The sequence below is a fragment of the Sphaerodactylus townsendi genome, linkage group LG13 (assembly GCF_021028975.2).
Source record: "Sphaerodactylus townsendi isolate TG3544 linkage group LG13, MPM_Stown_v2.3, whole genome shotgun sequence".
In the NCBI taxonomy this organism is placed as follows: Eukaryota; Metazoa; Chordata; class Lepidosauria; order Squamata; family Sphaerodactylidae; genus Sphaerodactylus; species Sphaerodactylus townsendi.
The window spans coordinates 14,074,362-14,089,766 of NC_059437.1; the positions used below are offsets into that span (position 1 = coordinate 14,074,362).

The 15,405-nt window shown below is 45.8% G+C and overlaps 1 protein-coding gene across 1 annotated transcript in view; it reads right to left on the reverse strand.

Annotated features, from left to right (window-relative positions):
• The window catches only part of LOC125442443 (probable E3 ubiquitin-protein ligase MID2), a 245,876-nt gene that overhangs the window by 200,173 nt on the left and 30,298 nt on the right, over positions 1-15,405 (reverse strand).

Here is a 15,405-nt window from a genome sequence, read left to right on the forward strand (position 1 = left end):
TGCCACCGGCAAAGATCCCAAGTGCCACACCAGAGACAGGGTCCAAGACAGGCCTCTATTTGCCATCCTTATTGTGGCCAGTGAACAGTTACCAGTTGCCCACAGTGAAGAAATTTACTTAAAATCAGGTTTTTATTCTGCACTGCTGAAACATTTTTTAAGCTGCCAAGAACAGGGATGGCAAACCTTTTCGAGACCGAGTGCCCAAATTGCAACCCAAAACCCACTTATTTATTGCAAAGTGGGGACACAACAATTTAACCTGAATACTGAGGTTTTAGTTTAGAAAAAGTGGTTGGCACCAAGGTATGCATTACTCAGGAGTAAGCTTGGTGGTACTCAGTGGCTTTGCTTTGAAGCAACCGTGCAACTCTTCGAACATGTGAATCACGATCCTAGGAGGGTTTACTCAGAAGCAAGCCCCATCACCAGCAACTGAGCTTACTCTCAGGTAAAGGGTCGCGCTTGAGGTCTTCCCATAAAAATCATTGGGGTTTAACAGTGCTTTCCCCCCACAAACACACATGACGCACTCTGTGTGCACGTGCCCACAGAGAGGGCTCTGAGTGCCACCTCTGGCACCCGGGTCATAGGTTCGCCACCACTGGCCTAGAACATATTAATGGTAAGAAAGGGTAAATGCTGGATAAAAAGATTGGGCTCGGTTATAGGAAAGACCCTCAAGGTCACAGACTTGAGAGCAGGTGTCCAACTCTGGCACTTCAGATGTTCATGGACTGCAATTCCCATCAGCCCCTGCTGACATGGCCATGCCATGCCATGCCAGCAGGGGCTGATGGGAATTGTAGTCCATGAAGTGCCACAGTTGGACACCTGCTTCAGAACTTTTCACCCAATCTCCCACCCCGGAATAACCTCCTATTACAAAACCTCTCCTCCTACACCTCAGGTGAGTTCTCTTACAGATCTCAGACTCAGGTAGAGGCCTCTGTGGCCACCTCCAAACAGAACAAACAGCAAATAGATACTGCCAGAGGGCTCCCATAATACATCTCAGTGGCTCACTCCAACACTGGCAAATATGAAGGAGTTACTGACTGAGGCACATAGCTCACACTGGCAGAGAGAGGGAACTGAAGAGCCATTCCGCCTGCATTTCCCTCTCTGAGAACAAGCCAGCGGGCAAACTCAACCTTGGTGGCCCTCCAGCTCTTACTCAACTGAAAATATGGCCTCTGCCAAAAAAATCAGTTGCCAAACAGCGCTCTGGCCACTATCCCACAACAGTGAGCCAAGAAGAATGAAGCACTCTGGTAAATTTTATGAGCAAAAGGTTCTGCAATACAAAAGTGGGTTGGTTCTTTGCCTGTCCTCGGGGCAGGGGGCACAAATTTGTACAAAGGCTCTCTTTCACCTTTGTGCTAGGGTTTTGTGGTTGGAAAACCATGACAACATTTAGCCTGACTATTCTAGAGCAATGGAAAAGGGATTCAGGGATATGCAGTATTGCAATTTACACCAGTTTACTTCCCTGAACTATCTATTTGGAAATGATTCCAGCACCAAAATCTGTAAGTCACCGGATGAGAGAGTCAGAGTTTACACACCAAGCTGTCAAGTCTGACCGAGTCTCAAATCATCACAGTTTTACATGTTCAATTAAATTTATTCATTGGATATATTTTGCTGTTTTTATTGCATTCTTCAGTCATTTTACAGTCCAGTTTTACTGTCTGGTTTGTTGTACGCATTGTGCTGTTCTCATTGCACTGTTTTAATGGTGCAATCCTCCTTGAGCCTTAGTGAGAAAAGCAGACTATACACGAAATAAGTAAATTAGTTAGCATGTTATTAGCCAAGGCCCAATTTGGGTAATCCAGAGGTGTCCAACTCTGGCACTTCAGATGTTCATGGACTACAATTCCCATCACGCCAGCAGGGGGTGATGGGAATTGTTGTCCATGTACATCTGAAGCACCAGAGTTGGACACCCCTGGTGTAATCCTTCCCCCTCATTAAAAGGGGGAAAATGTAGCACAACTCAAGCCTATAAAAACAGGCCAATGTTTACACTGCCAGATTCGGATGACTTTTTACACGCGATGTGGACAAGCCAGGCCCCACTCCCTCCACCAAGGCATGCTGCCCCTTCTATATTTTCATCCCATTCCTCCTTAAAGGAACGTACGAGGTTTAGTGGCGTATGGGTGCTCCTGGCCCATCTCTTCACACCAACCTCAAATAAGCATGTAGGTTAGGATAGTGACGGGTCTAAACTTTTTAGTCAGTGAGTATTGTCGAAGGCTTTCACAGCCAGAATCACTGGGGTGCTGTGTGGTTTCCGGGCTGTATGGCCGTGTTCTAGCAGCATTCTCTCCTGACGTTTTGCCTGCATCTGTGGCTGGCATCTTCAGAGGATCTGAATTACCGGTAGTCAGTGAGCTTCAGTGCCGAGTGTGAATTTGCACCTGGATCTCCCAGATCCATTCTGACATAATAATTACACTGTGCTGGCTTCCATGGCCACGTGAATGTACAAAAAGATCCAGCATTGATGGATGGGGAGGATTAGAGAGAGAGATGATGAACAAAGGTGTTGTAGAAGCCGACGACATTTGTGACAGCGAACCCACATATACAGATCAGTTCCCGCAAACAGCAAATACCACAGGGACTCTTAACCTGGGCCCCCCAGATGATAGATTTCAGGGGGTTTGTGAATTTGGATAGGAAAAAATATTCCATCTATTTTTACTAAACTCCAACAGAAATGTAGCATAAATATTTCAATATAATTCGTTTCCTTAGTAATCCTATGTTTTATGCATTTAAATTTTTATGCATTTAAAAACATTCAGAGAAGGGATTTGCAGGCTTCAACACACGGCCAAATAAGCGTTTGGCCCAAAAGAGGTTAAGAATCCCTGAAATATAATAACAAACTTGTTTCCGGGCTTTACGACTTCAGATTGGAAGTGGGGAGGGCACACGTCATGAAATGCTCAAAACAACTTCCTGTATATAAAATCAGGTGCCAGGGAATCAGATTCCGGACTTCTCCACATGCAGTCATGTTTTCCGCAGCATTCCAGCAAGCAAGCCCTGCCTCTTGTACCCAGGACAGGTATGGTCCAGATCAGTGGTGGGATCCAAAAATTTTAGTAACAGGTTCCCATGGTGGTGGGATTCAAACTGTGGCCTATGGGGCTGGGCAGGGCACGATGGGGGCGTGGCCGGACATTCCTGGGCGGGGCATTCCTGGGCGGGGCTGTGGCAAGGACGCAGCCGCTGCGCCGGTCCTTGGACAGGAAACAAATGCACGCAGGCGCAGGCTGCCACGCATGCCAGTGCACCTCCTGCTAGACTGCTTCCAGTTCTGCGCGCTACTGCTGAGAGGAGGGGCGTAACTAAGGCAAAAATCACGTGGCAAAATCACCCATTAGTAACCGCCTCTCGGCACACACAAATAATTAGTAACCTACTCTCGGGAACCTGTGAGAACCTGCTGGATCCCACTTCTGGTCCAGATGCATTGACCACCTCATTAGCTGGTTCTGGTGGGTTTTCCAGGCTGTGTGGCCGTGGTCTGGTGGATCTTGTTCCTAACGTTTTGCCTGCATCTGTGGCTGGCATCTTCAGAGGTGTACCACAGAGGGAAGTCTGTTACACACTGCCAAGCTAGATGGATCAATTGTATAAAGACAGACTTCCCTCTGTGATACACCTCTGAAGATGCCAGCCACAGATGCAGGCAAAACGTTAGGAACAAGATCCACCAGACCACGGCCACACAGCCCGGAAAACCCACCAGAACCAGTTGAATCCGGCTGTGAAAGCCTTCGAAAATACCTCACTAGCTGTTTGTGAGAACCCTGAGACTGTCTTAGGCTGGATGGCCTGTCACGAGACAAGCACCCCACAGCATATACCAGAAAAGCAAGCTTATTTTAGTTCACACAATCTGTGCAACTGAGATAAGTCATAACACAGCCAAAGGGTACATGCAAGTCTCTCCCTGGGGTAAACAAACTTAAAAGGAAGTCAACTAAATAATGATTTGTCAGACACACAGCAAATGAAATACACTTTCGATTCACTTTTCAGAACTTTTACCTTTATTGAAAACTTACTCTTAAAAATAATTAAATCAGAGATCCTCCATACAATAAATCCTGTCCGTACCAGTTTTTATGCTTCTGCGCTAAAAATCCGGAGCAGATGTAACTGTTCCTATTAATGTTACTTCTACTTAGCATGTGATATAGAACTGGTTGCAAATTCAAATAATTCACCATAATGTGAAACGAAATGCAAACAAAAAAGGAGATACATTAGAATATAAATGTATATTTCATTTTGCAGAAAACATCCAAGAATTGTGTGGAAATGGTTAGTTTGGAAGCACAAAAGGAAGGGAAGTTTCGAGCTGTTGCTCCAGTCCCACTACCACCTATTCCTCCATCATATGCTAAATAACTATTCATCAGCTTGCTTGTGGAAAGTAAGAACTGCTACTACCGTGTTTCCCCGAATATAAGACAGTGTCTTATATTAATTTTTGCTCCCAAAGATGTGCTATGTCTTATTTTCAGGGGATGTCTTATTTTTCTGTGTTCTGTTCTTCGGGCATGCTTCCAAACAAAAACTTTGCTACCTCTTACTTTGGGGAAATGCCTTATATTTCGCACTTCAGCAAAACCTCTACTACGTCTTATTTTCCGGGGATGTCTTATATTCAGGGAAACAGGGTAGGTCACCATTAAGGGAAGCTCTTGTGCACTGGAGAAGATACCAGGTCCAGCACCCAGATTCCCCAACTAAAGCCAGAGACGCTGTCAGCAAAAGTTACACACTGCCAAGCTAGATGGATCAATTGTATAAAGACAGTGTTCTCCTATTTGAAAGGCTAGGTTTAAAAAACTTCATTTCCTGCTCATATTCTGGGGGATCCTGGCCTTGTAGAACACCCTGTCTAATGAGACCAGGCCCAGAGGGATTTAGCGCTATTCCACAGGGCATACAAAACAGAGTTATTCCACCAGGCCTATGGGTAAAGACAGTGGTGGGAAATTTTGTCCATCATAGCTGGTCTCCCTTTCCCTCCCCCCCCCCCCCGTTATCTTTCCCTTCCCACTTCTCCCCTTTTTTTCCTGTCATTAGATTTGTTACTATGACAGTTATCAATTCTATCCTTTGGAGAAGGATAGAATAGATAGGAGCAGGAGTGGCATAAGAGGTTAAGAGCTCATGTATCTAATCTGGAGGAACCGGGTTTGATTCCCAGCTCTGCCGCCTGAGCTGTGGAGGCTTATCTGGGGAATTCAGATTAGCCTGTACACTCCCACACATGCCAGCTGGGTGACCTTGGGCTAGTCACAGCTTCTCGGAGCTCTCTCAGCCCCACCTACCTCACAGGGTGTTTGTTGTGAGGGGGGAAGGGCAAGGAGATTGTAAGCACCTTTGAGTCTCCGACAGGAGAGAAAGGGGGGATATAAATCCAAACTACTCCTCCTCCTCTTCCTCTTCTTCCTCTTCTTTGCTGGGGTATCTTGGATATTATGGTTGATTATTAGACCATTAGATGGTTATTTGTATTATTGTTTCATTGTATTATTGTTTTATTGTACTTAAATGGTGTAAACTGCTGGGAGTCTGCACAGCAGGGGAGAGCGGTCTGATAATCAAATAAACATACTAACTTGCCCCGGTTTTGGACACTCACCTTCTGCAGGGCAATTTGTGTTAGCCAGACAGCAATGTAGAGAGTCCAGGACTTGGCAAGGGAGTGGGCAAAACTCAGTTTCCACACTTTCCCTGCCACAAGTCAAGCCTTCGAAGCCCGGGACCTTCTGACACTGGCGGTGGCTGCCGTTTGACCACGACCTTTTCACATGCCCCCTTGCTGGAAAAGCCCAATTAAAGCAGACAGGCAACCTTTTGTTTTAAGATCCCAGTGCTAATTAAATCCTTACCTCTGCATCCTCTCAAAACACCACAAACAGCTGACTGGCAACACCAGTGCTGCCAAACAATCCAACCCAACCGCCCCGTTGCTAAGCAAGGAGAATTCTGTGCCTAAGTACTCTGTGTCTGCCTTCCCAGTAATGCTAACAAGGGATTAAAAAGAATGAAAGCCTAAGTGCGAACGGAATGGGAGAGAATCCTGCTGCCTTCCCATCCAAGTCTCTCTCTCTCTCTGTTCTAAAGGCCCGAGCAGCCTTTGCAGCAACAAGGAAGACCGAGGTTTTGTGTGCAATCCTCTGCCCCAGCATAAGAGAGTGAGAACACTGCTCAGGAGACAGCCTGATGTAAAAAAAAAAAACCCGGGGTTTGTTTCCCTTCCTGCAGATTGGTGGCTGCTGGCTGCACGAACACCCACCTCCAGTCCACAGTGACCTTGCGTGACTCTAGTTTGGCTGTCAATACAGGCAGCTCAACGCTGGCCTCGAGGGCCGTCTTCTTTACAAAATAAAACTGTTGCATCAGCAGGTCAACCAGGCTCAAGGAATTTTCTGTATTAAAATCTAAGCTGGTACCAGCACAACACTTTGTGAAGATTAAAATCGCAAAACACAGGTCAAAATTGGGGGGGGGGGGGGTGTGTTAAAGGTGCCAGAACACAAGCTAGATGGAAATCAACATGGCTGCAGAGGGCTTGGGGCATTGGGGATAGATTTTTCACTGGACAGGAGACACTCAGAAGGAGAGAGGGCCTTTAGCTTCTTCTGAAGCTTCCCCTGATCAACATGGTCCAGGTGCTCGGGAGCAACAGCCGCAGAAGGCCATTGCTTTCACCTCCTGCATGTGAGCTCCCAAAGGCACCTGGTAGGCCACTGCGAGTAGCAGAGAGCTGGACTAGATGGACTCTGGTCTGATCCAGCTGGCTTGTTCTTATGTTCTTATGGCGTGAAATGGAATTACCCCTTCCCAGCAAGTTTCCTGGCACCTGAGGGTGGGGGGAGATCTTACACGGAACTTTCAAGGGACTCAAAAGATTTTTGCACCTCCCAGCTGAGTTCAAGATGAGTGTATCCCATTCCTCTAGTTCTGTGTGAATACCAGAAGGGAAGGGAGCCACCTCTTTCAGCCAACCCCAAGTGAAAGAGGCCAGAGGACTTGGAGAAGATGAGTCTCTTGCGATCATCCAGAGAGAAAGTTGGGCTTATCCAGGGAGAAAGTACCAACCATGAATTGTTAGCCTGTCCTTCTCTCCAAAGAGCTCAGAGCAGCATAGATGAATCCCTTCTCCTTCACTTTGTGTCCAGAATGCCATCTGCTCGCTTCTGCTGGGCACTCTCCCACTGGCTGGGCCCTCCTACCAACCCTTGGGTTCAGGCCAACAGCAAGAGCAGTGGGGGCCAGAAATGTTGTCATGACACATTGACACATTTGCTATCAGTCCAGGAGAAAAAACAGATGTGACCTCAGCCGACAGTCTGAAAACACTGTGGCAAAACCCAATAGCTTGGTAATACCAAGGAGTTTCCAGAGCACTGGCTGGCAGACAGTCCCAGCTGGGTTTTCATGCAGACATCTCATCAAACTATTGCACAATGCCATTGTCCACCTCTTGCCCCAGCCAGCCAGCCAACATTTCTATTTTGTGCTCACAGCAGCCCTGTGAGATAAGCTAGGCTGAGAGAGACTTATTTGGGTATTTGAACTTGAGTCTCTCAGCTTCTCATTAGCTTATGTCTACCCACTACACCGTACTGGTAATCCCCTCACCCTGGCCATCGCATCCACGGAAGCCTGCCTGAAAACTTTCTTTTTTCCTAATCACCCCAGTAATCCCACTGCTGGGCTGCTTTTCAACTTGGACCTCCCGTCCTGCATTTTCAAAGCCGTGACATTCGTACTCTGTCTTCAATGGACTGGGAAAGAGATTCCTACCCTGAAGCGTTTTCAAAAATGGTTCAAAATAGTCAGCAGGTGTTCTTTCATATACCTTTTCTGTAAGCTATGCACTGGCTTCCTTTGCTGAAATCTTCCAGAGAGTTTTAGAACTGGGGGCAGAAACCCATATTCGAACAAACCTCTCTTTTGTGCTTAAAAGAGCAAGTTTATAACCCGAAATTTTGAGGAAAAATAGGGTTGATGGTACACAGGCAGTGCCACATGAAATCACTGGATTTTGCCAACAGTTAAAAAGTTATAGTGTGTATAATACACTGTTAAACCATTTCAATGTGGTAAAGTTTAACTTGAGCTCCAAATATGTTGCAAGTATCAGATGGTTTCAAATGGAACACCAGGCTCTTTTGTTGTTCTCTACAAAATGTCTGTGTTCTATTTTCATCTTTTAGTGTCTCCTGCTGTCAGTGGCAAAAAATAAGACCCATGTAGAAAGATAGCATAGGCTGCAGAGGTTTACAGCGCCCCCTACCTCCCACCCTTTTTGTGATATCAAGTTGAAATTGACACTGAAATTGACACGGTTTCTAAGCAAGAGACATTTAGAGGTGGTTTGCCATTGCCTGCCTCTGGTATTCCTCTCCAAATATGAACCAGGGCTGACACTCCCCAGATCTGACAAGCTCCAGCTATCCTAGGATATCCAGGGCAGGATGTCCCCCTCTGTAACACTGAGCATATTTACAATTTTGCACACAGAAATCTTAGGCATTTTGAAATTAAATAAATACAAGAGGCAACCTACAAGGACTTGCAGGGACATCTCATTCCCCATCTTTATCTCACTCCCCTCCCCGCTATTTACTATTTCCCTCCTTCCCTCTCCTAGCCTTTCCCCTTTTCCTGCTTCCCTTCCTCATTCTCACACACCAGCCAACCTACCTTCACCTGACCCCTCTGTCTTCAGTTTCCCGTCTCTCTACCTCAGACTGCCTCTCCCAAAGAAAAGTTTGTGCTGTGGGCTGGGCCCAGGGATGTGGTGATTGACAGCACCAGGTCTGTCACTGGGCCTGTCCCCAGTGACTCCATTCCTTCTCCCCAACCCCCATGGCTTGGCTTTGCAAAAAAAAAAGGGGGGGGGGGCTTGGAAGGCTTGGCAAGATTATTGTGGCTGCCTAGCAACCATGGACAGCCACTGAGGCGGATTCCGCATGGGCCAAAAACAGTGGTGTGAAAACGATGTAAAAAGGTTCAAAACGGTGTAAAAAGGTTTACACCATTTTTCACACCATCGTTTCTGGCCCGTGTGGAATCTGCCAGAGAGTTCATTCTTTTCTTAAAGCTACAGGTATCGTTTTGGTTGTTTTGTGTCATTTCAATACCCCAAAACAGTGGTTGCCAAACTTTTTGAGTTTGAAGACCTCTTTTTAATATCAAAAAAATCCACAAATCCCCAACATGATAGTAGCTGTATCATTAGCATCCATTCACGGAGAACACATGCAATAACAAAAAGTAAAAAGTGATTATGCTTAGTGCATAGATGGATTTGCAGAAACCCTGCAATAATGCCACACCCACTGAGCCCCCAGCCCCCAAGCTGGGAACCACTGCCCCATTTTTTCACATTTCAGATTCTTTCTAGGACCCTGAGACTTCCTTCAGATTTTGTAGAGAAATCCCTTTGGTTTATCTTTAGCTTTGTTTTGCAGTTCTATTGATCATATCTATGCTACAGTTTGGAAATAGATCAATTGATGCCAAGCAGTACAATTTTATATGAAACTATACATGACGCACTAAAAGCACTAAAATTAGTTTATTTGATAAGAAAGTAATTATTGCACGTATCTCCCATTTAAATATTGCACATATCTCCAATTTTAAAATTCCAGAAACTTCATATCTCTAGCTGAGTAATCCTGAACAGAACAAAACCCTTCTAAATCCACTGAAACCAATGGGCTCAGAAGACAGTGGGAGTGTCAACATGGTGTAGTGCAGCGATGGCGAACCTTTTCGAGACCGAGTGCCCAAACTGCAACCCCAAACCCACTTATTTATCGCAAAGTGCCAACACGGCAATTTAACCTGATTGCTGAGGTTTTAGTATAGAAAAAACGGTTGGCTCCAAGGCGCGCGTTACACGGGTTTAAGCTTGGTGGTAGTCGGTGGCTTTGCTTTGAAGCAACCAAGCTTACTCCCAGGTAAAGGATCGCGCTTTAGTTCTTCCCATGAAAATCAGTGGGGTTTAACAGCGCTTAACAGGGTAACCTACACTGCTTCCCCAAAACTAGGTCTTAGGTTTGATGCTAATAATCTTCCTGAAATAATTGCACTATTATCACATGATGAACTCTGTGCATGCGTGCCCACAGAGAGGGCTCTGAGTGCCACCACTGGCACCCGTGCCATAGGTTCGCCACCACTGGTGTAGTGGTTAAGGTGTCAGACTAAGATCTGGGAGTCCCAGGTTCCACTCCCTACTCCACCATGGAAATTTGCTGGGTGACCCTGAACCAGAGGCATATCGGGGGGAAATGGTGTCCTCCCCTGCGCCGGGGGCGGGGCTCTACCCCTCCCAGCCGGGCTGTTGCCCCACCCCGCACTCCGCCCCACCCCCGGCTGCCGCTTCCCCCCTTGCTCCCGGCTTCCAGCCAGCAGCTAGCACTCCCTTCTGCCCTCCCCTTCGAGCAGGGTCGAGGGCGTCTGAAGATGACGAGGCAGCAGGACTTCCTGCTGCCTTGCCATCTTCCTGGTCACATGGGTGGGGCGATCTTGCGCTCCCCATGTGACCTGATTAGTGCGGCTGGGGACAGAGGGTACCCCTTGCCACTGCCCTGAACCAGTCATACACACTCAGCCTCAATCCTGACCAGACATTGGATGGGAGGCCTCCAAGGAACACCAGTGGCATGATGCAGAGGAAAGCAATGTCAAACCACCTCTGGATTTCACTTGCCTTGAAACCCTGTGGGGTCATTGTAAATCAGTTGGGGCTTGAAAGCAAAACACACACACTGAAGTGCATGAGTGAGCTGGGGACTGCTCTAATTCTACCAGGCCCTGGAGTACCCATTAGGACTGGAACGCCAGAAAAGAACCACAAACCAAGGAAGAGTGAACAGCAGGAGGGAAGGCCCAGGGACAGCAGCCAAGCACAGAGCCCTGGCGCATCGACTGCTCTTGCTCGGAAAGCTCACCCAACGCTTTCATTCCAGGCGCTTTGATGCTTGCTTTGAAGTCTGCAACCGATGCGGCACATGGAATAGCTGATTAGATTAAAATCTGCTCTGTTGACAGTAATTAATTCCCCATATATCAAAATGATAAAATATTAACCAGGCCTACACGGCAACAGGATACAGCGTGCAGCAGAGATCAACCCCTGCACTGAGCCCTTTCCCAGGAAAGCATATTAAACCTAAAGCAATGAAGAGGCTTGTGACACCTAATAGACAAGGGAATTTATTGCCGCCGCTGCAGCAGCTTCCGTGAGCTGGAGTCCACTTTGTCAGACGCATATTAAAAAGCGGCAGCCAAGAGATGGAAGGAAAAGGAGGAAGAAAAGACCGTTACGGGAACGCCTGCCTTAGCCCTCATCATCACCAACTACCACCCTCTTTTTTGTGCCATGTCTCACCCAGGTGGAATTACTCTGGGTAAAATTCCACACTGGGTACCCAGTTCCAATTTGGAACTAAGAAATTATACTCTGGCAGCATCAAGCCCACCTGCATGTAACAGCACACACTTTCTGCATGCATATTTTTATCTGTAATTTTTGGAATTGCTGCTATAATGTATTTTAATGAATTTTAATGTTTTATTGTTATATTGTATTTATGAGATCTTATATTGTATTTGTTTTATGTCTCATTGTACACTGCCCAGAACCCTTTGGGGGTTGGGCGGTCTATCAAGACATAATAATAATAATAATAATAATAATAATAATAATAATAATAATAATAAGAAGAAGAAGAAGAAGAAGAAGAAGAAGAAGAAGAAGAAGAAGAAGAAGAAGAAGAAGAAGAAGAAGAAGAAGAAGAAACAACCACAGTCAGATGACGAGCCCATCCAACCCTGTGCCACCTACTGGGATGGGCACGTCTCCAAAGATGTTCGGAGGCCTTTAATGCCTTTTACCAAATGCGTCAGGGACTGATCCCAGAATCTTACTCACGCAAATCATGTGCTTTACACCACAGAGCAGCACCCTCTTCCTGTTACTTTTACAAGTCAGCCTGTATCCAATCCAGAACTGCCTTACTTGCAAAACTGGCAAAACTAATTCCCCTGCACCCACCGGCTCTGTCGCTTCTAACAGTCCTTTTGGCAGCCCAAGGCCTTTCCCTGACCTCACCAAGCCAGACTCCAGTGTGGGAAACTAGGACAGAGATTTTTAAGGTACGACCTATGAGTTCCAACGCTACTGCATTCCCCCCCACCCCGGAACAAATTAACAGCACACCCTTCTCAAGGAATTTACAAACACACTACAGAAGGCATAAATGTGTTTCAATAGCTGCCACCGCAAAGCACAGACTGCTCATCAGAGCGATCTCTGAACAGCTTAACATCTGCTGCAAAGGCTGCCTGCTGACTCCAGGTTTTCCATTTTATCCCCCTACCCCGCTCTCAAGGGACCCATCATAAGCTCTGATACTCTTTGCAACTGAGGCATCAGCAGCTGATCAGAGTTTTTTTCCCCACCTCCCTTTGCCTCTTGTCTAATTTGCATCCCTTTGTGGAATAGGTTCCTCTCCCAAGTGTACTGTGCACAACCCCCACATGCTTGACAGCAAGAACACTTCCTGTTTCTACAGCTGCCCTCTGAAACTATCTGTTTCTAGCATCAGGTAGCCTGTGCTATAAATTCTCTAGAAGGTCTCTGGAAGGCCATTTTATCCCCACAACGCAGATGGGTTACTGAGGCTGAAGGAACGTTACTGATGCCCTTGCAGAGCTGTTGTAAAGATTATACATGATAACATCTCAACTCAAATGTTTCATCAAACTCTCGTGAAGGAATGGACACACCATGGTTTGAAACTAGCTGGCAAGCGAGAATCAGAGTTTGAAACAGATTTGCAAACCACGGTTTCAAGTCATGTCTAAATCTGCTATACTTAGCCATCACTCTTCCTCTGAAGGTTATTGCACTTGGAATGCTGAGCTGATGGAAAATGAAAGCAAATAAGCAGCTGTAAACCAGTTCACCTATACTTTTCAAAGTAGCAAACCATGGCTTGCTGTGATGACCGAACTGAGTCAACCTATAAACCTTCTACCATCCTACAAAAATAGTAGATAAAACAGCAGTAGCAATGTCACAGATGGCTGTGGGAAGATCAAAACACCATCAACTGTTGTTTCACCCAACACCCACAAAGGGAAAAAACGAATTCTAGAAAAACTACCACGAAGTGAGGTCAATCCCTGGTTTACCCACATAGTGATAAATCAAGTTTTTCATGGATGCGCTGTGGGAGGCCACTATCAAGAGATAGAGCCCCAGTTCTCATTCTGCGATGTGCATATTTTAACCAAGGAAAACCCTAAGCCCACTTTTTAAAAAATTCCACAAAATTAAAATCTATGGAGACATAAGGAATATAAGCCTTGCTTTGCTTGCCTTCAGATCTCTGAGCATTCAGCATCTATAGCTGTCATATTTCACATGCCTCAGTGTAACTCAGGCGGCTAGAAATTTAGCTTTAGAAATAAAATGCTTGAAAGACTGTGGATTCCGCCAAAAGGGATAAACAACAGTGCTGCCAAACGCACAGCACCAATGAAGTTTTCCCATAAGTCCAGTTCCCATAAGTCCAGTCTTACCCTATTGTGTTGATTCCTTTTTCTGCAAACCGGGCTCTTTATACAGAGTACTAAATACCACGTCAATCACTCCAGTTTGTTTCCAGCCAGCAAGTATTCCAACTCTGAGATGCAGTAAAAAATTCTGCCTGGTTTCCTATCATGTTGACATCTGGATAAGAGTTAAGAGTTCACGCTTCTGAATACTTCCAGAAAACCAGACACGGCAAATATCAGCATGGAAGTTACGGTCCAGTTGTGTCCCATTTACATTTTACATGTCTTTGCACTTAACCTAACTCAAGTTTTTTCCATTTCTCCATTTTCACCCCTTTCCACATCACACAAATGAGGTTTATGAAGTCACATATTCTCCAGGTACTCAGCAGCAAAAACAACCCCACCATCATCTGTCCATAGAAAACACAATAATTAATCCATTAATATCAGAGAGATGCTAAATGAGCATCAATGCTGCCTTTTGTTCTGACTCCCTATCACCTCATTCATCCTGAGACCACCACCATTTACAGTCTCAAAGTAATACTGGTGCACTGGCCATTTGACCTGGTCAAGTATTTTCAACTGACCGTCTATTATTTAACCACCAGTAAATAGCAAGGAGGAGACGAGTGGCGTAGTGGTTAAGTGCTTGCGCTGCCACTCACACTGTCAGGAGTTCGAGCCCCCTGTGGGTCAGATATCCTGGCAGCCGGCTCATGGTCAACTCAGTCATCCATCCATTCCTTGGTCGGTAAATGAGTACCTAGTTCATAGCTAGGGGGTAAAGAATAGCTGGGGAAAGCGATGGGGAAAGCGATGGCAAACTACCCCCCAAAAACGGCTTGCCTATGAAATCACTGCTTGCAGGGTCAGATACAACTGAAGGGGAAACTTTACCTTTTTAAATAGCGAGGAATGTTCCATATCGCCAAGAATGCTGGTAGCTGGATTTGTATGTCACTTGCCCTTTCGGAACAGGTTACCTAAAACGTGTGCAAAACATTTGCAATGCCCCACGATCCAAGACTGCTATGAGGTGTTTTTCCCCCCTTTTTGGGGAGGGGAGGGTAATTTGTAGAACTGATGCTTCACTGCTTCAATGCTTCCTAGCTGCGATTCCCTGTAGGTACGTGTATTCAATAGTTTGAAGATTTGACCCAACAAAGAAAAAAACACACAACAATGACAAAAATAAAGAGGCAAGGGGGGACAGGGGAAGCTCAGGGCTGTGATAAAATGGTGCCAAGAAACTTTGGGGATGGCACAGAAGCATGAAAACGGCAGCAGGAAAGATAAAACGTTTTAAATATGCCTGCACAGCAAGGGAAGGCGTCTTGAAAACATTTCAGACCAAAGGATTGTTTTTAAAAGGGATTCAGATAAAGCATTTCCAGGCTGGAAATAAAATGTTTCCAGAACCAAAGGTAGAGAGAAAATGTGGAACTCCCTGCCTAAAAATATTTTTAAGAGTTGTGTGGAAAGGGCCACAAATAAACCTCAGTTTGCAAATGGAGAAAAATGAGCCAGAAGTTTTTAGATTCCTGCACTCCTTTCCCTTTGTGCACAATGCCAGATGGAAGACTTCCTAACTGGAAACAAACTGAAGTCTGTAGTCATCTCCAGTTTGGAAGAAATGGCAGACAGACAAGCCAGGACTTGAAATTAGTATTATCCAGTATTAGAATCCAGGTTTTGGGCAACAAACAAGCCGGCATTTGTTATTTGGTCATCACAATTGAGAGCAGACGGTTCCAAATCAGGGAGTCT